This window comes from Hydra vulgaris, chromosome 10 (genome assembly GCF_038396675.1).
Source record: "Hydra vulgaris chromosome 10, alternate assembly HydraT2T_AEP".
Taxonomy (NCBI): Eukaryota; Metazoa; Cnidaria; class Hydrozoa; order Anthoathecata; family Hydridae; genus Hydra; species Hydra vulgaris.
In genome coordinates this window covers 19,368,906-19,395,647 of record NC_088929.1, presented here as the reverse complement: position 1 = coordinate 19,395,647, position 26,742 = coordinate 19,368,906, and the positions used below count along the sequence as shown (strand labels likewise).

Below are 26,742 nucleotides of genomic sequence, written 5' to 3'. Positions count from 1 at the left end.
TCTAACTTTTGTGGTGGTCTGTAGCTGTAGCCTCCTCAGCCATAACCTTAATTCGGCCCCTGACAACTCAACCATTTTTTATTATTTATTTTATTATTTCTTTTTATGTTAAAATGTTGCTTGAAGCAAAAACCAAATAATAATGATAATAAGCAGTAATAATAATAATTATAATAGCAACAAGTATGTTATAATTATTTTTATTTTTTTATTAAAAATGTAGTAACTTTATCTCTAAAAGTTCAATATAAATTTTCAATAAATTTTTTAGAATATTGCGTCCTTGAATTATCATTTGTTTTGGATTCATCTGATTCGATTAGTCCGAAATTTTTTAATGAAGAGAAAATATTTATTAATGCTCTTGTAAATAAATACACTATTAGTCCCTATGGAAACAAAGCATCTGTTGCACTATTCTCAGACAAGGCAGTTGAATCAATTTACTGTGATCAGTATCATGATGAAAAATCATTCAGTGAAGCAGTTTTGAAGCTTAAGCAAATAGGTAGAAATACAAATATTGAAGACGGTATTATGAAAGGACAAGATTTACTAACAAAAAGAGGTTGCGGAAGTCGACCAAATGTCATGAAAATGATGATCATACTAACAGATGGCAACGCTAACATTGGAAATTCTCCCATTCGTGCAAATGGTCCTAATGATCTTGCAGTTGCAGCAAAAAAAGCAAGAGATTCTAATATAGCAATTTATGCTGTTTCTATAGGAAGAAATATTAACATGAACTGCTTACTTGTTATAACAAACAATTCAAATAGCATTATAAAATCAAGCAGTTTTGATCAATTACTAAAAACAAGTATTTTATTAAATATATTTCCAAAATGCATATTTAATTCAACAATAAACACATATTCCACTTTATCATTTGAAAATAATTATACAACCAAAATTTCTAAACCATATGTACCCACAGCAACAAAAAAAACTGTTAAAACATCACCAAACTCATTTAAAACAACTTTAACAAATAGTATTACCCAAACACACGAAACAGTTTCAATGACAAGTGAGTCAAAAAAGTTTACAGAGACTACAACGTATGCAGTTGAGTCTTTAGGTACAAGAGTAAAAGAATTAAATAACAGTACTACCCTACCATTTAAATCAACTTCTGTTACTAATGCTGTTACTACCAAACCCAAAGGAAAATCACCTAAACGGAATGTCATTACTAATTCTAATGTAATAAAATCTTCAGCAGCATCGACATCTGATGTAACATCAAAAGTTACCCAGCATTCTCATTCAACATTAGGAACCGTAATTCCAAAAACAGTTTCCTTAAATCTAACAAATTCCTCAGAAGGTTGTAACGATTTGAATTTCGCAAGTAAATTTTTAATTTTTTATTTTTTCTTCAATTATTTTTTTAAATTGTGTTCTAATTTTTATTACATTATTTTTTTCAGACATTTATCCTTGTTATTTTCAGACTGTTGTTGTTATTTTTTTCAGGCAGCTGTCGTTGTTTGTTTAACGTAACTTCATTTCCAAAGTTTGATCTATCTAAACCTGATATTGAAACAATGTTTAATGGTATTTTTTGTTGTTGTTATTGTTGTTGTTGTTCTTTTGAAAAGTTTAATCAACTAATTTTCATTTGTATTTTAGCAATGTAAAGCAAAACATTTTTATAAATCTGATTTTTTAATCATTCAATAACTATATTTAAAAAACTATTTATTTAAATATATATATTATAAATATAAATCATTAACACCATTAAAAAGTTTTATAAATACAACTTTATAGTTAATAAATTAGCTACATTAAATATAAAATAAAAATTATTAAAACTTTTTCTTAAATTTTAAAAATTGTGAAAAACTGCATGAAAAGTTCTTTACCAATAAAATTGAAATTTTAAATTAAAGTCATAATCACAATTTACTGTAGACCTGGTAACGCTACGAGCTGGGTTTGGAAACCTCTGATCATCGGGTTTCCTGGTCATGGCCTAATCTGGCATATTCGTTAATTCAGCACTTGTTCTAATTTGCAAAGCAGTGTTACACCATGAAAGACATCTGGTTGTAAAATATTGTCCCAATTTTTCCCTAATATTGAACAAAGAAAATAGTATTATGGAACTCCACCAAAACTACACAAATCTAAAACCACATGAGATAAAAATATTTTTTTATTTTATTTTTATATTTTATTATTTTTCTTCTTTGTCAATTATTTGTAGAATTAAGGTAACAATTTAAAGATAAATGAAAGTCTGAAAAAATCTTTACACAACTTATGTCCAACCCTTTTTTAAACATGCTATCACCACCTGGTACCCCTACATTAAAAAAGTATATCAATGCAATTGAAAATTTTTGACATCGCGTATCAAAAATACCCTGTGAATTAAAACACTTTGATTACAAGACACGATGCGTAATCGACTGGCATGCTCTTAGGTTCTTAATTAAAGGGAGGGGACATTAATTTTTGGAAGTTATTCCCACCCACCCCAAGCTTATAAAAAACCACCACATCACCTCCGTTTATTAATTTTTACTTGTTATCAACAAAAAAATCTCAGAATTAAATAAAAAGTCAGAATATATATATATATATATATATATATATATATATATATATATATATATATATATATATATATATATATATATATATATATATATATATATATATATATATATATATATATATATATATCATGGCGCTCTATAATGCTCTAATGCAAACTTAAAAGTGTCAAGCAATACTGTAGTCTGTGAACTGAATTGGCCCATAAACTTTGAAAAAATTAAAGTAAAAGGAAGAGAACGACCAAAGAACCCACCATCAATTTGGCCTAATGTCCCTCTCAGTCAAATACCAACATCTATACCCTCTATAAGATCAACTAAATGTGCATCAATGATGCGCGTTTAGTGCATCAATGATGCCATCATCCTCAAGCCGAAATAATTTTAACGAAATTGATTTATTTTTAGCAAAAGATAATTTTGATTTTGACATTTTTTGTGATACATTGCTTAATAAAAAAAACGTAATTTTTCTGTAGAAATTATAGCCTTTATTTCAGATAGCAAACTTTATGTATAATCTACACACTTTAATTATGCAACACTAAAATTTCTCATTATATTTGATAGTTCTTTAAAATTTGAAGCCTATTTCAATAGTGTGAAAAAAGAAGTCCATACTGTATCTAATGTTGTTAATGCGTGGTCTAAATTTGAAGAAGTATTACGATATCTAAACCTTTTGACACCAAATAATAAAGATATAGTTATGAATGAGCAAGTTAATTCAATGAACACAAGTAAGTACAATCTTAGTATAATCATCAGAACATTTGAGTATTTTGCCACCTCATGTACACTTTATAAAAAACTACGTGATGATTTTAAACTACCTTCTATTCGAACATTAACGCGCATTACCTCAAGAGTATCAAAGTCTGATGATAATTTATTTTTAAAACAAGCTTTTGATAATTTAAGTGATAGTCAAGGAACTTGTATTATTCTTCACGACGAGGTTTATGTTAAAAAAATGCTATTATACCACGGAGGTGCTGTTTTTGGAAAAGCATTAGATGACCCAGATTTTCTTGCAAAAACTGTTTTAGGTGTCATGATAACTTGTATGTTTGGTGGACCTAAATTTTTAGTATAAATGTTACCTGTAAGCAAATTAAATTCTCAATTTCTATATGATCAAATTCAGTCGACTGTAGAAGCAGTAAAAGATTCAAATGGCGAAGCAAAAGCTATTATATGTGACGGAAATTGAATTAATCAAGCGTTTTTTAAAAGGTTTGACACATTTCCTGAAAGAACTTGGTTAACCACCAATGGAACTTTTTTGTTGTTTGATTTTATCCACTTGATCAAAAACATCCGAAACAACTGGCTCACAAAAAAAACTGGAGAACTTGTTTTTTATGAAAATGGTGTTGAGAAAAAAGCTTGTTGAAAGCATTTAAAAAAACTTTATGAAGCTGAATCAAATTGTCTAATTAAAAACAATCTGTTTCTACTTGTCTAAAGGTGTTCTCTGACAAAACATACAACGCTCTACTTAATCACCCCGAAAGCACCAATATCTCAAACATAAGCCAAACTGCTGATTTTATTAAACTTGTAGTCACTTGGTGGAAAATGTTAGATGTAAAAAGTGTTGATGTGGATGGTAGATTTAATGATAATCGACAAGCTGTCATCAGAGATCCGAATGATGATAGATTAAAGTTTTTTTTTGATTTTAGAGAAATGGCATTACGCATGACAAGTAATTCTGGAAAACGCATAAAACAGTTAACCCATGATACAGGACATTCCATAAATCATACTTGTAAAGGAATTGTTGAGCTGACAAAAACATTATTAGAAGAAACAGACAAATATGTTCTGCTAGGAAAATTTAAAACAGACCCACTTGAAAAAGAATTCAGCAAGTTAAGACAAGGATCTGGTGGCAATTATTTTTTAAGTGTTCAACAAATAATTGAAAAGTTCAATATTTCTAAAGCTTCACTTTTGTTGACATATAACATTAACGAGTCAGCTTCTTATGCAGGAAATTCTTGTCAATTTTGTGGATTTTTTCTTGATGAGTCTTCAGCTGAGGTATTTGACAACTTACCAACACTTAAAAAAAGTATAACTGTTCAATCAAAGATATCTCTTGTTTACATTGCTGGATATGTGTCTCGAAATGATGATTTGCCTAACGAAGAGGAACGTTTGACTAAAACAATGTTTTATTTTGAAAAGTTTGTTCAATATCTTAAATCAATCGATAGAGGTGGGTTAAAAATTCCTTTTGATAATACTGTCCAATGGGTTTTCTTCTCATTTGTACTCTTTATCTCTATTAAGGACAAAGTTTGTTGAACATCCCTGTGCAATATTTTCATGCTAACATCAGAGCATTACTCTTTTGATATGAAGCGACATCATGGTAATATACTGTCAAATATTTTTATTAAAAACTATTGCAAACTTTCAACACCAAAATCAAACAAAGAAACATCTCTTAAAATTTTAAAGTTGTCATGTTAGGTTAACAGTCATTGACATTTTTATTGTTATTTATTTGTTGTTATTTAATTGATTCTTTAAAATTTCTGTTTTATAATTTTAAAAGTATTCCTTATTTACATAAGGCATTATAATCTATTCTTATTTAAAGATGCAGTTTCCCAGTATTTTTACTGTAGTATTTTACAAAATAAAAACCATAGTATGCTATTTAGTTCTCTTTTTTACCTGATTTTAAACTTGTTTTTATTTCATTGTTTTGGCAATTTTATGAATTAAAGCAATATAATTTTTTATGAAAATTTTGAAAAAGATCTATAAATTGTTTTTATAAATTTATATAAATCTTCACTCTATCTATTGTATTACATAACAAGAGACATTAAATAAAAGTTTTTTTGAAAACAAATTATATTCGTCATATTTATTTTTTGAAATATCGGCCCCCACATTATTTTCTCAATTTTGCGTGTCACGGCCTGTTACTTATAGAGGGCCATGTATATATATATATATATATATATATATATATATATATATATATATATATATATATATATATATATATATATATTATCATTAGAACCTCCCTCCTGCCGTTTAAACGTTTAAGTCTCGGTTTAAAGAAAACATTTATAAAGCAAGCAGAAAAGAGCGTTATTGATCAGAAGCCAATGACACATCAACTTTTTTATTTTTTTGTTTATTTTATTTTTTTTTTCTGTTCTCTCTGTAAAAGTTTTACAATAATTGCCGTAAGTCGTTTTACAATTATAATAATTTCAATAATATAATAGAATGATTACAAGATTAATAAAGTTTGTAAGAGGAAGAACGTGGAATCTCATTGAAGATCTTGAGGTCATGTCGTCGAGAACCGCTTTGTCTTTCAGCTACATCGTTGCATTTATTGTGTTAAATATATATATATTCTCGTCGTAAGTAAAAATAAATAAACGTTAAAGATATATAACATTCATATATGTAAATATTAAGAATTTAATTTTAAAAGTTTTACTTTATAAAAATTAAAAATATGAGAGTATGTTATCGATAGGTTAAATTATTTGTTTAAATTTTTTTTTGAATCTGTTGTAGTTCCACTCTTGAGTAAAATCAAAATATTTCAAAATTATTTTGTTCCATAAAAAAGTTCTTTGATAAGAGATACAAGATCTACCAAAACTTGTATGCAAAAAAGGTTGTTGGATAAAGTTTTCATTTCAAAGATATTATTTTCAACTAATTCCTAACAGAATGTTAGCTTTATTTATGAATACTTACATGACAAGAGCATCTTACCAATTCTACAGAAACATTGCACTAGAACTTTCTTCTAGTCTCTTTCCACCATATAATTTAGCCAGATGTACTTAGGAGTACTGTTTTCAAATTAAATATGTGTGAATATATTCAACTGGTCTTACAACCAAAAGACTATGTATTCTTTAGAAATATGACAGTTTATTTTAATACAGTGTAATCATTATAAAGCTGGTTTCGATTGCACAGCGTGGCACAGTGTATACAAAATGGACACAGTGTATATAGAAATACTATGAGTGATGACCTATAAATGGGTCTTCTTCACATGACTTAAATAAAGAGTTTTTAGTACATACTTATTTCTACTGTCAATTAATTCTATTAAAATTTCTAATAATTAATTAATTAAAATTTATTTTTGATAGTGTGAAAATTTTTTACTGTGCAATAAAACACCACCATCCTCAATATTTTGTTGTCTAATTAGATTTTAATTTAAAAAGGACGCAAAAGAAATTATTGTTTCAGAAGAATAAAAAAATGAAATGAATGAACTTCTTATTACTGAAATAGCTGAATATTGACAGAATTTTATTGAACATTTAATTTACATCATCATGATTTATGAAAATGTTTGCACAGCAGTATCTCATGTTTTTATTGGCATTTTAATTAAATTTCTATTTAACAAAAATCTCAATCAAAATAAAGGTTGTAAAGCATTAAACACAAACTGATGCTGATAACATTGTTGCAAAAAAAGATATAAAGCATAACTTTCACTATGGCTTTTCACCAATGCATCCGTGGATTCGAAACCTTGACATTATATTCTGCTATGCAAGATCTATTCAGGTGTAATTTTAAAATATAACTTATTAATATGATAATCTTTTTTAAAGTTAGTAGTTACTAACAGATTTTATGAAGTTTAACCCTTAAGTGTGGTGGGCGGTTGCTTCAAAACTTACTGCAAATAATCCATGTCGTCTTGCTTACTATGGTAACAGTTATTTGCAAAAAAAAAAGTTTTTAACTAAGTTAAATATTTTTCTGAATCTATCTATCGATGAATTTTTGTTGCCATAGAAAGACACGAAATGCTTTCAATTTCAATTTCATATTTTTAAAAACTTTTTCAGCTATTACCCAATAAAAGCCAATATTAAAAAGTTGTTTTTCTTACAGTAAAAAAAAATCGGAGTTTTTAAAATCATAAACCATTTCAAAGTTCCAAGTCTTTAACTAATAATGGCATGGTTATGGTATAGTAAAACCATAATTTCTGCGTTTATAAAGTAGGAAAACGAACTCTGACTCGTTAAATAAATGTTAAAAAACAATTTTTTCATTTGTATAGCAAAATTTAACAAAGTCATTTTATCAAGTTGTAAAATATGTTCTATGACAGTAATTTTTTATGGAAATGTGTTAAAAGTTATTTTGTAATGTTATATTTGTAAAAGTTTAAAAAAAAATTCATCTTAAGAAAAAGTTATGAAAATAAAAATTTTTAAATGAGAAAACTTGGCTTATATAAAAATATTAACTCGGTTGTTTTTGACCTTGAAGTTCACGCCTCCTTGCTTACCAATGCAGCTTTTTGGCTAGAGCCGGCGTCGAACATTGGACTTCTTGCTTCTGAGTCAGAACTCAAACCAGCAGCTGCTGCAAAATCTTAATGTATAGTTTTCTTTTCTCTATAAGGTAATCTTCTCTTACTATGATTTCGTTTATTTTCAAAAAGATGTCGTGCATCTTAAACTTCATTTGAGGGTCTAATGTAAAAAGATTGCAAAACTTGTATAGCTGATTCATTTTTTGGACATTCACATTTTGTTTCATTAACATCAGGAACCACAAAATTTATCAAAACTTAGCTTGTTAAGGTCTTGAGGAAGTTCAAGATAATACTCAAATACTCTGAGCCAATATTTAAATAACTTCGTAGCAGAATGCGAGTTAGATAACGCATCAAAGCGAAAAAGTCTTAGGGCTTCATTTATTGTTTAATAAGATAAGCAAATTGAAATACTAAGAATGACGTACTAAGAATGACGACTATTATTCTTTTAAGTTTTTCTAAAATAAACAAAGTAAATAATCAAATCAAAACATTACTAAAATGGGCAAGGTTAAAAAAAACGTTATATTTATTTTACCAATACTTCTGAAATACCCCATTAATTGTCTACCATATTGAAAGCTTTCTGCCATTGGAAACAGCTGAAAGGTTGTAATGCTTTGTAGTATTACTCCTAAAAACTTATAAATTTTTTCTCGTTATAATTTATTTAACATAAAATTAAATTTAATCACTTATAAAACGACTTTTTTTAATCAGGTATTACTAATATCTGCAGTCTGACAAAAAATTACAAATTCAAGTCCTGTAAGGAATATATGGGTTGTCCTGAGGAAAACGGTGAATTTGAGCATCTTTGCTTGACATTAATTGTGTCTAGGAGAGCGGAAACAATTGTGTGGTAAAAGAAGTTCAGAGAGTTTGAAAGAAAAGCTGGATTAGAAAGAAGCTTCGGAAGATGCAGAAAAAATATATAAATTTGTTTAGACTTTCAAAAGTTCTGTTAAAGAATAAAAAAAATAATCAAGCTATCTGTATTCATTTTTAAAAGAGTTTTAACTATTGACATATTCAGATTAGATTTCAAGCTGAGGATAGCCCGGATAGAGATCATGAAAACAAGAAGACTTATAATTTCTGTTGGATTAGAGATGAGAAAAAAAAGGTGACGATTTCAGGGGAAAACAAGGATTACGTCAAAAAAGTTTCCAATATTTTTGTGTATACAAATTACGTATCTATTAATTATGCTGTTGTTTTAATCTTATTATTTTATTTAAATTGAAAGAAAGCAAAAATAAATCAGATCAAAAGACAAAAGGAGAAAGAGAAGAAAAGACTGAGTTCATAAAAAAATGTACCTGATACAGAGAAGCTGAGGTCACTTCAGAAAGAGAACATATTGCATCTGAGTGTTCGGTTTCTTAATATGATTCAGATGCATGTCTCTGTATTTAATTATGTTTCTTGTAGACAGAGTAAAAGCAGCTAGATTCTCATTTAATATCTTTCTATCAAATCTTTGCAAATGGTATGTAAACAAACAGAAACAAGAAAATATTATTAAAAAGTAAATTACAAATAAGTTGAAAGGCAGATTAATGTTGCGCTAAGACACTTAACAAGCAAAAAAAAATTGTGAGCAGAAAAACATCTATGTTACATATGATAGACTGGCATTAAGTGTATCCAATTAAGATGTTCCTGATTCTGATGGCATTCTATTAGGTGTTCACATAATTTAAAACTCAAAAAAATGGTAGTTAAGAAGAAAAAATCAAAAAATGTTTAAAATAATAATTTTGCAGACTAATATTGTGTATTACTGAAATAATGATTTTTAATTGTTAGTATTTAGATCAATTTTTTATCAAGTAAAAAATTTTTTTTTTCAACACTATTTTAGTTTTGGAATTAAAAATAAATTTAGTTTTCAATAATTTTTAATATCAATCAAGACTTTGTGTAATGTAAACATTTTCCATAAAAATCATAAATAAAAACAATTATGGTTTAGTTGCCGCGACTTACACACCTTAGGCTTGAACGTGATCTTTTTTAAAAAGACCTTACTTTTCAACCCAATTTTTTCACATAGTAGGTCTGAAGCTGTTATTTTTCTCAGCTCAAATCTGTTAAAATTAAAACGATAAAACGTGGGTTTTTGAAAAAAAATGTGTGTTTTCCTTTTTATGAATTTCTTCGTAAAAAAAGCAAAAAATTTCACAAATTGCTGCTTAAGTTTTCTTTACTACTTCATAAATGTTTAGATGTAAAGGAACATTTTAAAGTCCATTAAAAAAACATTGATTTAGGATAAAAGCATAGTCCATAATAAAATTGTTTATATATTGATTAAAAATAAAAGATTGCAAAAGGTGAAAAAATAAATTAAAAATATTTTATTACTGAACAATAATAATTGTTGATATATAGCAATGATGTATAGCAACACTGTGTGTATTAACTAAAATCTACAAAGTTATAAAACTATTTTAAATTAAATCTCCTTTTCTTTTTTATTAAATTTATGCTTTTTACAAAGCTTTGGTATCTACTACACAAAATGATTTGAGTATTTATGAAATAATTTAAACGAACAACTCTACTATATGTTTTAAAAGTAAGCAATATTATATGCTGCAACAGCGTTTTTAAATGTTTTTAAGTAAATGGGATGATACTGTTCAGTTTTTCTTTGGGCCCAAAATTGCCTGAAGTCCTGGTGTAATGCTTCCAAAGCCTATTTAGTTCAATACCCAAGATATCCTAAATATTTTTTTATATAATATAATTTAATTTAAAGTTTTTTTGAAAGTTTTAAAACTTTGTTTAAATTTAACATTAAATTGAAAGTATATATTTACAGAAATATCTATATTATCTAAGGGGCTGTCCATTAATTGCGTCAACAATTTTTTGCCAATTTTTACCTCCTCTTTACCCCCTCCCCCTTGTCAACAAGTTGAACTTTCAGAGATCATCCTATAAAATTACGTCAATTACCTCATTAATTAACCCCTCCCCCTTTCTTATGTTAAATTCAAAAAATATGAAAAAATTAAACATATTTAGATAGTAGTAATAGCAGTAGTTTAAAACTTCAAGAAAAAGTGCTTAAAAGTGAAATGTTTAGAAAAAAAAACGTGGTTCAACTTTTAACTTATAAACATTTTTTAAATACATATAGCCATTTAAAATTACAAAGGCTTGCTCTGAACAAAAAGTGAATAGGAGTAACATGCAACACTATTAAAATTCTTTTAGTGCATGATAGAAGAGAAAAAAAATTAAATTCACTCAACTTATCGAAGAACTGCAAGTCGATATTATGTTAATAATAAAAAAATTGTTCCAGTTACGGAATTTAAAAGAACAAAGAGAAACATTAAAACTTTGATGGAGGAGAATTTTCCTCGATGTTTTCCGAAATTCTTACTATGATAAAGAAATCGTAACTATTGAAATTTTTTGTAAGATCTTCAAAATCTTCTTTTACAAAACAAGTTTATATTTTTATGTTGTTATATTACGATTATTAATTGCAAACTTAAATAATATATATATATGTATATATATATATATATATATATATATATATATATATATATATATATATATATATATATATATATATATATATATATATATATATATATATATATATATATATATATGAATGTATATATATAAATAATCTAAAAGTTATGAAATATCGATCTTTTAAGACAGAAGACCCAAAGTTTATAATTTATAAAAAATTTTCAGTTTATAAAGAGCTACTAACATATTGTTTTTAATATTATAATAATATTTGTACATGGAGCGGGAGAGTCGCATTATAACATTGAAGTTTTAGCATCAAATGTTTATACCAGGGTCGGCAATCTGCTTGCGAGCAGCGGGTTGCCGATTCTGGTATAAACATTTAAGTAGTATAATGTGGAGAAGACAACATATAAGATAAACATATGTGGAGAGAGTTTATTTCCAGTTATTGTTTAAAAATTCTCTTTTAACTAAGTTAAATGTTCATCTAGTCGATTTTTGAAAATGTTGACGGAAGTCGCGTCACGGTTCGTAAAGAATTTCTCTCTTGGCATGTAATTGAGTACTCTTTGCTATGCAAGTCTTTGATTATGAACTAATATACTTTGACGACGAAGGACAATTGAATAATACATGAAAGTTTATTTCCTTAAATCCACACATAGACTTGAACATCAGAATTAAATCACCTCTTATTCTTCTTTCTTCAAGTGTCGGAAGACCTAACATGACTCTTTGCTGCTCGGCGGTGCAATGCCTAATCTCAGGAATAGTTTTTGTAACACGGTTTTAAACTTTATCTAACGCTTCTATTAAAATAATACTCACCAATTAAACCCCCTATTTGCTCAATAAGCTATGCAACATGTTGCTCAAAAATATGAACTTTAACTGTTACACTGCCTTATTAGAACTTTGATATATTTAGCACGTTGAATATCAAGGCCATTTGTACAAAAAAACGATTTAAAATATTAACTTTTAAAAAAGGTTTATTTGAAGCATTGCCTTCAAGTCGTGTTGTCCTTGGCACAATACTCTACCATGGTTGATGGACTTTAAATGAGTCTACACAAAGTTATGACCTTCTTCTTTGTTCTCATACAGTTTTTTTTCAATTTCGGATATAATTTTATTTAATTATAAATTACAATACCAAGTAGAATATGTAATCCGAAAATGTTTCTAATCTTTATGATTTTTTTCTCAGGATCTCCAGTAAGAAGAGGAGGAATAAATTCTAATTTAATATACTTATAAAGGTTTTAAAAACACTGGAATTTTTAAATTCCTTTTTTTAAAGCCTTCCAAATATCTTGTTATATTTTAAGGAATTTTCTGATCTCTTTCCTTAGGCTTGTACTTTATAGAGACAGTACACTTTAAAAAACTCTGTCCACCATCTATTTCCACTTTAATATCAATCTCATTCGTTAATAGTTTCCTATAGTTCATTACCATAGATATCAACTTCTTTACAGCATTGCAAATTACCCTTTCCTAAAGAAATCCTTGTTTAGTTAAATTAAAATAAACAATCTAACCATAAAGTTTACCTAAAATTTACATATAATTTATATTTATAATTTAAGTTTTTCATAAAACATTTGAATACCTCATGGGAATTTCCCACTTTATCTTTTAAAAGTTTAAAAGAAAATATTTAAAAGTTCAGAATTGAAATAGGGAGTTAGCAATGAGTTTTCTGTAACTTTTGCTGTTCTGTAGTTCTTTGCAACAGAATTTCTATAACCAGACTTGTACCTTAGAAACTTAGTAACTTCTAACATCTTTTTGTTGCTAAAATTATTTTTGATTAATTTTAATTGATATAAATTTTAATAAATTTTATAGGTTTATAATCATAAAATAAAAACTGTATACTAAATTCTTACCTAACATAAAGCTTATTTTGCAGCATTTTTAACTTCTCTAAACTAAAGTGTGGTTTATTGATTTCTATATTGGTAAAGTAGACTAAATATTTATTTGGTCCATAAGTTGCCAATTTATTTGGTCCATAAGTAAGCCATCAGTGACGGATCCAGAATTTTTTGGTATTTGAGCTTACTTCCAGACATGGATCAAACTCCAAACATTTTTATATTTATACTTATGTCAAATAATGAGGCTTTGCCAAAAAATTACGATGATTGGAGGAGGCTGAGAATCTCCTTCCCCCCCCCCCCCTTTCTCCCCTTAACCCAAAAGAGAGAGGCAACAAGTTGATAAAGTATTTTTTTACTATTATTAACTAGACTTATATTTTTATCACTTAACATTTTAAGTTTCATAGTACTACCTCTCAGCGTTCAAAATTATGACTATATAAATTGTGTAAACCCCTAAAATTGAGGGGGGGGGGGTTTACAAATTCATCAAATTTTTGATGAATTTAAAGTTAAAGGGCTTTTTTGCTCCCAACCTCCAATCATTGCAATTTTTTGCAAAGCATCATTATAAGACATGAGTAGAAACATGCAAATGTTTACTCCATGTCTGGAAGTTAACCATCTCAAACACCAAAAAGTCCTGGATATGTAACTGCCACCCTTATGTTTTAGAGTAAATGACACAACTCTTTCTGAAAAAAGTACTTTACAATATATAAAAAAATATTTCAACTGTCAAATAAAATAAATTATAAATTCATTTTATAAATAGCGTAAAATTAAATTAAAAAAGTGTAAAATTATTATACCTTTAGTTTTAGGTGAAGCAGCCTGTAATAACTTTGATAAATTTTTCTGTCTGTATATTTTAATGCAAGGATGACGCATTCCTTTTCCAGTTTCTTTAAAGCAGTATATACAGGTTGGCCTGATTTTCTGGTGGTTTCTTTTCAAAATTTTTTCTACTTCTATTAAATTGTGAGGAACATGCCACTAAGAGAGTTTTTTTTTCTTTACTGTTAATAGTTTCGCGACATTTTTTACATATAAAGCATTTGCATCTGGCTCCTTTCATAACTCTAGTGATCAAATCTAAAGATGAAACTTTATAACTAATTTACTGAGTTTTATATGCTTTGTTACAAGGTTATTATGATGTAATATTTATCTGAAACTAAATACATAACTTTTTTAACTTTTAAAATGATTTTTTCTTTTGTATTGGCAGATTTTTTGGCAGCTATTTCCCAAATTATAATCTTTCCAGCAATAAATTTTTTGATATTTTTATAATCTGTACTCTTTTTATCATATTTCCTTGGCTTGATAAGCCTAAATTGTGTATTACTGTTCTTTTCTTTAGTATGACATAAAAGGCAAACTCGTTTTATTAAGTCATTGTGCTCTTTTGTTTTATTTCGTTAAATAAATATATTTTTTCTGTTTTCTATTAAACAAAAAAAATAATTTTAAAAATGATTATTAAAGTTTTCTTGGTTTAAACCAAGAAAAATTTTAATAAAAAATAGTTTTATAATTGATTAATATAAAGCAATGAAACCTTACAAACGTTTCTAAGGTTACATAGCTTTATATTAATGCTGGTATAGACAGTATTATGAATTAAAATTTTCAATTATTTTCAAGGGATATCATAACAATAGTGTTACCAAAATAAATATTACCAATAAAGCGTGTACACGAAATAAATGTGAAAGAATCAGCATCTTATATTTCTCAGTCACACTTTCTGTTCAAATATATGTTAAAGAATGTTTACAAAAAATGCCTTTTACCTCTCATTAAATCACACAATAACAGACCTGTTTTCTGGCCTGATTTAGCTTCAATTCATTAATGTAAACTAGCTATGGAATGGTATAAAAAGAATAATGTGAAATTTGTGCCTAAAACAGAAAATCTTCCAAACTGTATGTGGTAGTGCGTGAAGAGTAATGCGGTAGTGGTGTAGTGGTAAAGCGCTCGCTTTATAAGCGAGAGGTTCCGAGTTCGATCCCCACCACGTCGCTGGTAGTACCGCGCTCAGCTTGTTTCTCCGCGCAGTGGCCTAGTTCCTCAAGGTTCGTGTTTTGGAGTTATAGAGTTGAGAGAGGGTTATAACCACTATTAAGTAGCCTCCTCATCTGTAGTCGCCTTCTCGGCCTTGAGGAGGTAAATAACAAAAAAAAAAAAAAAAAAACTGCCCAGAATTGAGAATAATTGAAAAGTACTGGGCTATTTTTATAAGAAAAATGAAAAAAACTTTGCAGAAACATTAAAGATATTATAATATCAATTAAAAAAGCATCAAATAGTTTTGATTCTTATTCTGTGCCTAAGCTTATGAGTACCACTAAAGCAAAAGCTCGAAATTTTATTAGATTCCCACAGGCATAATTAATTTTTTTTTAATGTTTGAATACCATTGTATTCAAATTATTACTTGGCTCGAAATAAAAATTTAGGAGTAATTTTTTTCAGTTGTTTTTTTACTTTCACATTTATTTCGTGTACACGCTTTATACTACCATATATAAGTTGTATATAGTATTCAAATCTATACTGATAAAATAATCAACTAAAAAAGTGCAAAGTAATACTTTTTCATATATAAACATATTATTATCAGTCACACTATTGTACTCTTTCTTTGTATTTGAAATGGATATTTATGTCTATAAATATGGTATTTAAATTTGGTTTATGTAATTTTTTGATTTTTTGACGAAGAAATTTGTAAAAAGGAAAATACCTTATTTTTCAAAAAACCTCGTTCAATCATTTTAATTTTAAAATATTTGAGCTGCAAAAAGTAACAGCTTTCAGACCTACTATGTGAAAAAATTGGGTATAAAAGTAAAGTCTTGATTATGTTCAAGCCCAATGTGTACAGTTTAATATGTTCATGATACAAAGCGACATGTTTGGCTCACTTCACAAATTAGTTTTAGACAATCACCTACGGCAGCCAGTTTTTTCAAAATAAACAATCTAGCTGTAATAAAAACAGGACAATCAAAATTTTAATACTGAAACCACATTAGGAGTGGTGGATAAAAATTAATTTCTTAAGTTTCTAATTTATCATACCATATCAAAAAGAATAAAAATGAACAAAAAATGTCCTTAAAAATATAACTTGATGATTCTAAATAAGCTAGTGTACGTTTTGATTGGTACATGTCAACAATCACTAAAATATTACATAGTACAGTCTAGTTTTTAGAGTAGTGCTTTAATGAAGTAGAGAAAAAGCAAAATCAGTGTAAATTGTTTTAAAGATTTACTTAAAAATTGGTTAAAAATTATGTATATATGCTTTACCTTAAACGTTAAGATGTTGATTTTTATTATGTTATATATATATATATATATATATATATATATATATATATATATATATATTTGTGTGTGTGTGTATATATATGTATATACATATGTACATGTATATATATGTATATACATATATATATATATATACATATATATATATATATATATATATATATATATATATATATATATATATATATATATATATATATATATATTTGTGTGTGTGTATATATATGTATATACATATGTACATGTATATATATGTATATACATATATATATATATATACATATATATATATATATATATATATATATATATATATATATATATATATATTTGTGTGTGTGTATATATATGTATATACATATGTACATGTATATATATGTATATACATATATATATACATGTATATACATATATATATATATATATATATACATACACACATATATATATACATATATATGTATATATACACGTATATATATAAATATATATATTATATATATATATACATATATATATATATATATTTTAGGTACATGCTTTGACGATAAGTTATTAGCCTCTATTGAGTATGTTTCCTCAATAACTGAATCAATAGTTTTAAAAAAATACAACTTGGAAACTTGCAGAGATGAAATTAAAAGAAACATTAAAAAAAAAGAAGGAAAGTGCTTTGACTTGTTGTTGGAAAGATTTTCGGAATGCACTATCATTATTAATTGTGAGATAAAAGATTTCTACGAAAAAGCAAAACATTCAAAAATGTTTTTAAAAAACCTTGTTAAATTTTCAGAAAAAAGCTTTGATATTTTTACAGGTAATAATTTATTTAAACTTTGTTCAAAAATTTTCTACTCTAACATCACTATCAAATCAGAAATATTTTTTGTTTTTTAAATTCATTTAAAAGTAATAATATTATCTGATATGTATAAAATAAAATTAGTACTTATAAAAGTTATAACTTTTTTTATTATTATTAAAAATGAAAATTAAACTCTTAATTAAGTTTAAAAATAAAAAATTATCTTTATCACAACAAACAGTGCGTTAAAAGGGTGGTATGGTGGTGTGTTTATGGTGGTGCAAGGGTAAAGACAACTTTTTAAACAAAAAATTAAAAACTATCAATAGACTTTGGTTTTTTTCTGTTAATGAACACAAAAAAAAGTATAAAATAAAAACTTTTTAGTGATGACGATATTAATTTTATTTTACCCCAAAACTGCCTAATCTTTCATCTAATATAACTAACACAAAAATTGGCAGAACTGTTCAAAAATTTTACATGGTTTCTTTAACACATTTAGAATTTTGTATATGTATCAGAATTTTTTTAAACTATTTTAAAACTACCAGGTTGACATTTAAACTTTAGGATATAAAAGTTAAGAGATGTTCGGGACTGAAACATGATAAAACAGAATTTTTTTTTAAGAAAATAAAATTCTGCTTTATAGACAAGATTCCTAATATGTTCACCTTTAAGTCTGCAAAATTTCATCTCATTATCTATTTTTTATTAAAAGTTATTACTTCTGAAAAATTGAGATTTAGGGAGAGAAAAAATGTGGTAAAAAAAGTAAGTTGTGTACGAACTATATAGACAGGTATTGAACCATGGAAGAACTTGAAAGTCAGAGTTCCAATATTTATAATGATCATTTCACAGTCCTTTATTTCAACGGCCGATGTGACAAAACATGTTTTAACACAAGTTTTTAAAATTAATAAATTGTTATTATATGGTAACATAAATTTCATATTGATCATAACTATATGTTTCTACTTCTTTAAGTTTATCTTTATCATTGTACCCTTTTCTTATGGCTCTGAGCTTTTTACGTCTTTTTTAAACACAATCCTCTGTAATATGGTCCGATTGTTTGATACAATGAATATCTTTCTTTTGACTTTCCTCTGCAGTATGAAAACAACAATTTACACCCAATTTAATAAACGCAGGAAGTAAAATTTTTTTGCACTATTTTAGCATTATATTCATTAACAGCAGAAGCTACAGACATTTTTAAAGTACTGTCTCCAATGTAAACTTGTTTCGGATATTGTGTTCAAATCAGATTATTGAGAGACTCGTTAACGTTTTGAATTTCACCATGCATACATTTTTTCGAAAGTTCATCGCAATCAAAATCTTTAAAAGAATATGCTGGTTTAACAATGACAGAGACAGTTGTGTCAATACTAATATTATCTTTGTTGTTTTTACCAGTAATTTTCTTTCTTTGAAATTTATACCAGGTTTCAGTTGTACGAAAACAATACTGGCGTGTTTTTCAGGATCATCATGCTCACTTGAAAAAAAAAAAAAACTTGTAAAACTGCAGCAATTGCTTTTTTCATTGCGTATAAACTGTTGGTATTTTACCGGTTAGCCATTATGATTATGCAAATCATAATGATATGGCAATCCACTGCATTTTGTTCATCACTTTTTCAGTTAGCCTTCCTTTCCCATCTCTAATTCCTTTACCACCAGCAAGATGTTTCCTTTTATAGTTAGCTTGAATTGTGTGAAGACGTGCCCCAACACGTTTTTGAACATGTCCTACTTCTCCGTTGATAATTTAGTAATCTGGATAAGGATCAGGTTTTGGTTTCTTATCAAAAGATTTTGTATCTCCATCACCAATGTATAAGGTGAAACATAAGTTATGCAATTGTTCTGATCGGTGAAACATTCTTTTTAAACCTTCAACTTCCATGGCACCTGCATTGCCAGTATGGTTAATAGAAAAAATATATTAAGCTTTCAAATTAATATAATCAGCATTGTCCTTTTTTATGTTCCTATCTTTCACACTGCATGCATTTTTTTGATAAAGCTTTAAATTCAATTCAATTGCCTTTCGAAATCAATGTCGTAACAAAATTTAGGAATGAGGAACCTTTTTTGGCATGTACCGTCACCGCTGACTTGCATCCTGCAAAAAATTACTGTTTGTGCTTTCAGACAAATTAGAATAAATTCTTTTTCTAGCTTTAATAGTTCTTAAGGTGTTTGTACATAATGATTATGCAAACCACAGTTCAAGTCATCAAACGTTGTTTGAACCATTGGTGAAAGCATGTTCATGCACCTGCAAAAATTTTTCAATGGAGAATACCTCTGACCATTCTCACAAAAAGCAATAAATAAATTTTTATTTACTTCACAAGTACTTTTTACTGAAGCATTAGATTCTCTAATACGAAAAATTTTTTAGATCAAATAGCAACCATTACAAGATATTTTGAAGAATAGGGCTAATCCCTTTTTTTCTAAAGTCAATTGCTTAATGCTGATACAGCCTATACAATCAGGGCAGATTAATGATGGTTGTTAGAGATACAAATAATTCACAGTTAATAATAAAGTTACATTTGAATGCAATGAGAGAAGATAATGAATTGTCTATCGATTCTAAACGAATTCCTAACTGCTCAGCAGGAGCCAATTTGTTTCCAATATTTTTCGTTGCATGCTGTATAACCATCATTACTTGTAAATTTTAATTTAAAAAAACATTTTTTTATACCTTAAGAGTACTTATATCTGCTTGAAGAACCGGTTTTCAAAAAAAGCACTGACTAAACTCTTATTATTACTCAATTTAAACTGAAGGATAGACTAAAAAAAATGTTGACTACCATCCTTCAGAGGTCTATTTTGAAAACAACTTTTGTAGTTTCAACGTACATCTTAAAGTAATATTAAAGGAGAAGTCTAATGTCTTGAGCATTTCTTAGCAAAAATTTGAAGTCAATTGCCATTTTGCGTTAGGAATTTAGGTTATTAGAAAAAAAGCATTGCTAAGATCGTTGATATGAAGCCAGAACCAAACTGCTTTTTAAAAAAGGGTAAATTTGATAAAAATTGAAAAGATTTTTAACTTTTTGCAAAACGCATTGAAATAAATAGTTTTAAGAATAAAGAACATTTTAGTATTTTTCAAAATTTTACCTTAATAATATATATATATATATATATATATATATATATATATATATATATATATATATATATATATATATATATATATATATATATATATATATATGTAAATTATTTTAGTGTATTTTACAAATAGAGTGCTCAATGTTCTTGAAGAACAGAGCAATAATGAATTAGTAAAAAACACTTATCTAACTTTTATCTTCTTTACAAGATAAAAGTTAGATAAGTGTTTTTTACTAATTTATATATATATATATATATATATATATATATATATATATATATATATATATGTATACATATATATATATATATATACATACATACATATATATATATATATATATATATATATATATATATATATATATATATATATATATATATATATATATATATATATATGTATGTATGTATATATATATATATATATATATATATATATATATATATATATATATATATTAGTAGTAATAGAAAATCACTTAACAAAAATTTTTTCCGTTTAACACTGTGTTTCATTGAATTTTTTCCATGCAACACAGTGTTAAATGGAAAAAAATTTTGTTAAGTGATTCTCTACTACTAATATAATAGCTCTGTTCTTTTAAGAACATTGAGCACTCTATTGTGTAGAATACTTTTTAAAGTTGTTTAAATATATATATATATATATATATATATATATATATATATATATATATATATAAATATATATATATATATAAATATATATATATATATATTAATATTTGAATATTGATACACACTTTAATATCGATTCTTATTTAGGTATCAATATTAAACACAAAATATGTATCAATAATATTAATACATATTTATATATCAATATTGTCAATTTATTTTACCATAAAATATGAAAATTTACAATAATAAATTATAAACTCCAATGAATCGCTTATATGCCAATATAGGTCCACTGCAAATCCACTAATATAATGTTGTAATGTAATCTTGTAGATAATAAAATTAGGAGGAGGAGAAAATGATGGGTAAGATAATGAGAGCCTCAACCCTCTGAATTAGGGTCAGCATTAGGGTCAACGAGCTAAAATGCTGAAGTCGATAATTTTTGATCAACTTTACTTTTCATTTTTTTTATGTTGAAAACTTTATGTTTTTAACATTAAATTTTTTTTATCAAGACTTTCGGCCTACCAAGGAAAGTTTAAGGTTGGAAATTTAATAAACAAATTAAAATTTTTTAAATTATTTTTGGTCTTCAACTTTAACAGATGCTAGATTAGTTAAACGCTTAGTAAGATGCAATATGATAAATAAGTATCTTTACAGATGCTAATTCTGAAATTGATTTTACATAAGTTTTTTATGAGATATTTTTAGTGAATGTTAATCCGTGAAGATGAAGAGTGTAGGATTCAGTGAGAGTGTTGCCATTCATATAAAAATATATAGGAATGTTAACAATATTGGGATAATTTTTAATTGTAAACAACTAAGTTTTATTTGAAATAAAATTTATGAGCCATTACAAGCCCCAAGGTATTACCAAATAATTATCAAATTTTAGATCAGCTGCCTGTTTTTGTCAAAACTTGAACATATACTTTATATAAAAACACAATTCGTACAATAACTTGATGTCAAATTGGGTCAGAGCATATATTAACTGTCAGAATGTTTCAATGAGAGAAACTTATCTATTAGCTAAGAAACAATTTTTACATGTTGATTAATAAAATCCTTGAAAAAAAAGCATCAAACCGAGCAATTTTTAAACTTAGCAGTGGGGCTGTGATTTATTCTTTTAATAGTTGATAAAGGGTTGCTAGAATAGAATTATCATTTCTATTATTTCCCAGTGGGCATGCGTCGTCCAGAGGACATCCGCTGAACGTCTCACATTGATTAAATGAAAATATTTTGTTAGAATTTTAATCTTAAATTTAAAATTAAAAAAATTATATTCCAAATTGATTAAATGAAAAAAGTCAAAAATTACGCCAATATTAAGCACAGAACGAGTCGGCAATAAAAATAGGAGATTTTTATTGTGTTGATAGAGACAAAAAATGTTTATCTTTGGAGAACAATAACTCATTGAACCAACTGATAAAAGTATTTGTAGACTTATCTGGATTCAGCTTAAATATAAATTCTCATCTGACTAAAATTTCCAAAAGATGCAAGACAAACGAATATTTTAAACAGAATAGTAAAGCTATCAGTTAAGCTATCGAGGTTGCTTGAATGGTTGTTATTATAATAAAAATTGAGGAAAAAATAAAACAAAAAATTTTTTCAGAAAATTATTTCACAAAATTACTTCAAAGATTTTTAATCAAACTTTCAGCACGAAGAAACTCTCTTGCTGTGTCACTGGATTAAATAGAAGTTCCAAAGACTTTAAGATAATTAGCAGAGGGTTCTGGAAAATACCTACTCGATAAAAAAAAACTTCGTAATCAGATACTGAATTATAAAAATGTCACTAATCAATGCTAGTTACATCACAAATCTAGTCCAAGAATATGTGTTTATTATTACTTAGTATTAATTAATAATAATTAAATATTATTTAGATTAATATTAGATTTGATTTAGTTGCTGAATGCTGTTTTGGAATAAAACTTTATATATTCTACAAAAAATAAATAGATAAGTTTGTGAAGTCTTTGTTTTACTTGCCCACAATGTGTTTGCAAGAAAATTTTACTTGAATATGAGTTTCACATTATCAGATTTCATTTTAAGGAGCGTCTTGATAAGCAAAAAATCTTGCTTGGTGTAATATAATACAAATATCTGAATAGAAGCATAAAAATCAAGACATTCAAAACAAAAACAAGACATTGAAAATGCTTGGTTTGTCAATGGGCGGATCCAGACCATTCAGTAAGGGGGCAATTTTTAGGTTATATAATTTATATCATCTTTATATAACTAAATTTTATTGAAATTTCATGTCACCTTTTAACAGTCTGCTTATTAGATCTAATTTACTTGCTTCTTTTTCAAACATGCTGAGTTTAATATTGAAACCAAAAAAAAATTTTCAAAGAAATCTAATGAGGGATGGTGGAGGAAGAGGGTGGGAGGGGGCAATCTCCTCCTCCTCTATGATTTCGCTCATAACTATGTCTGAAAAAAAGTATCTATTATGGTCAGAAATTAGGAACTATGGTTATTGAATACAGCTCAATAATATTGAAAGGATACACACATATATTTTGTGTTCATTAAAGTTATAATACTTTGCAAAAAACCAGACATGACATAGCTAAAATTTATAAAATAAATTATATAATCAATTAGCTTTATCCTTACAAAAAAGTAACTATAAATATTGTTACACGAACATGAGGACATAGTTAAAAGATCTTTCTAGGGTAGCTCAGCTACCTCCGAAGATGAAAAATTACGGAAAATTACAACCTTGATGTTTGCCATGTGTGACTATGATGTTTAAACACATAATAAAGCCCATATATGGCATTATTATCATAGACAGACATGGCATACATTATAGAGAAATATGTTGCATAAACCATACTCATCTACACCCAATCCCTACAAAAAATATTTTAAACAATCTAGTTACAAAGGTGTTCGCGCCAGACCGTAGAAATGAAGGTTATTTAGTAATAATATTTATGCAGTCTTCCGCAAACCTTTAGAACTATGCTGTAGTTTGTAGTTGTGTATTTCATATAGTTCATATAATGTGCAATCTTTTAGTTTGTCTGTTAATCATTATCTTGCTCAATAAATCTTTTCTCTAAAAGTAACTTCCAACTCTAATAGTGGTTGCTTGCAGAATTATTGGAAGTAAAGATGTTGGAAATAAAAAAGAGTTGGAAAATCTGTTCATGTAAATGACATATTACTTACAAAAAAATCGTTACAGTCTAAGTTTCTGAAAACTTGTTGCACGCTTCCTGTATCATTCCGTAATATTCCATTTACTTATACAGATATTCAAAATACAGCATAACACTGCATACCGGTAATATTGCATTAATAGTAATAGTTCACCTGATTCGGGTGTACTATTAATATTAATGCGGTATTACCTGTGTTGCTTTTTAATGTAATGGAAATTACCGCGGTATTACCACGATTCTTGTTACAGTATAACTCTTTAATTCACATCAAATTTACTATAAGTGACATAAAATTATAGCTACACATGGCAGTGTGTAGCAATAATTTCAAACAGTTCTATCACGACGACTCGTACGGATTTTGTTACTAAAGAGTTAAGATAATGTAACAACATTTTAACTCTTTAGTAACAAAAGCCGTACGAGTTGTCATATAAGCACTAACCTCTGCCCCCTTGAGCGTGACGTGATAGAACTGTTTGAAATTATTGCTACACACTGGGGGAGATAGGGGTTAAAAATTGTCAAAAATTGCGTAGCGTAATTTATGAACAAACAGAAGCTTCTTAATAATTGACTGATTATTTATCATTATTTTTAGGCTTAAGCAACTTAATAAAATGGATTGGGCTATAAAACCGGTGTCCAGGCTCCTACATTCGCAACAACGTACACTCAATAAATCAAAGATGAAATAGAAAAGTCAGAGTAAAATGACAACATGGATTTTTTTTATTTTTATAAAATTTACTTTTTGAATTATTATTATTTTTTTTTAATTTGTTGTTTTTTGTAAATTTCAACGCAGTATTTTTGTTTTAAATGCATTTAGTTGTTATTACACTTAGTTACTTAATTGTTCTTTATTTTACATCCTACACTTATTTCCTTTTGATTCAACTAATCAGAATAACAAGTGGCATTTTAATAACTTTTCAAGACTTAAAATATAAGGATTTTTTTTAGCAAATGAAATATTTCATCAAAAATGAAAATTTTTTATCAAACTTAAAATTCATGACCCTGAAATACAAAAGTGGTGCCAGTAAAATAGAGAAAAGTTATTAAACTGTTTGAGGAAATAAACAAAATTGTTAATAATTATGAGGGTGTCGGCGAAGTAATTGTATTTGGTAATTTTCAATCTTTTCCTCTAGAAATATACGGTTTACTAGAAAGATCAAGTCCCACAAAAAATAATTACTCCGCGGCTCTATCAGAATTTATAAAATCGAGTGAATTTGAACTAGTGGACGTAATTAAAGGTTCAGGCCCTAAGATAACATATCAACATAATACACTACCAAATGCATCATATATTGATCACATAGCTATCTCAAAAAACACTTCTCTTAGGTATTACAACTGTTTTGTTGCCCCCTTTTCACCTCAAAATATGAGTGATCATTTGCCAGTATCAATTGTAATTGAACTCATCGGAAGATCTCTCAAAGAGAATATTCACAAAATGACAGACAAAATTAGCATTCCAAATTATGCTTGGAATAATCAACGTTTTATACAATTATATAATGGTTTCGTAAATAATAATATTAAAAGTCTTAGCCTTACAAATAACAATTACGATAAAGAACTTATCAAAATCTATAATTTGATTACAAAAGTGCATCTTAGGCTCTTAGCCAACACTTATCTGAGAAAAAACAATCATTATATTCGAAATCTTGGTGGACTCCCGAGTTAAATAGGAGTAAAAAAGTTCTTACATTTCATTTTAAGAAATGGCGTGACACAGGTTTCGTAAAAGATTTAAGTTCGCACATTTTTAACCAATACCTAATGGCACGAAAAAATTTCCGAAACGCTGTTAAGAAAGCACAAAACTATAACCTTTACAAAAAATACATAAAAATCGAGGTGTTAAAAAATACCAATCCAAAAAACTTCTGGAATACTTTTAGAAATATACAGACTGATGCAAACTCAAAATTATTTACAATAAATAATAAAAAGGACAAGGAGTCAATCACAAGAGAATTCGCCGATAGTTTCGAAAAACGGTTGAACACTAAATCTATAACGCATACCGCGACGAGTTTTCAAGTTCCACCTTGTACAAAATTTGACTTTGTAATAATATCAGATGAAATTATAAGAACGGCTATCTCTTGCCTAAAATTAAACAAAGCCAAAGATGCATTTGGAATCTCTGCAGAACATTTAAAATAGTTGCGTTGTGAAGCCTAATAGAATGGCTAAAAAAATTCTTCACATTTTCTCTTAA

At 27.1% G+C, this 26,742-nt stretch overlaps 1 long non-coding RNA gene across 1 annotated transcript; it reads left to right on the top strand.

Annotated features, from left to right (window-relative positions):
* Positions 1–1,482: 1,482 nt before the first annotated feature.
* Positions 1,483–25,344, top strand: LOC136086525 (uncharacterized). Its single transcript, XR_010641394.1, has 3 exons — positions 1,483–1,563; positions 17,206–17,490; positions 25,099–25,344. It is a non-coding gene; the product is annotated as an uncharacterized LOC136086525 (long non-coding RNA).
* The last annotated feature ends 1,398 nt before the right edge of the window (positions 25,345–26,742 follow it).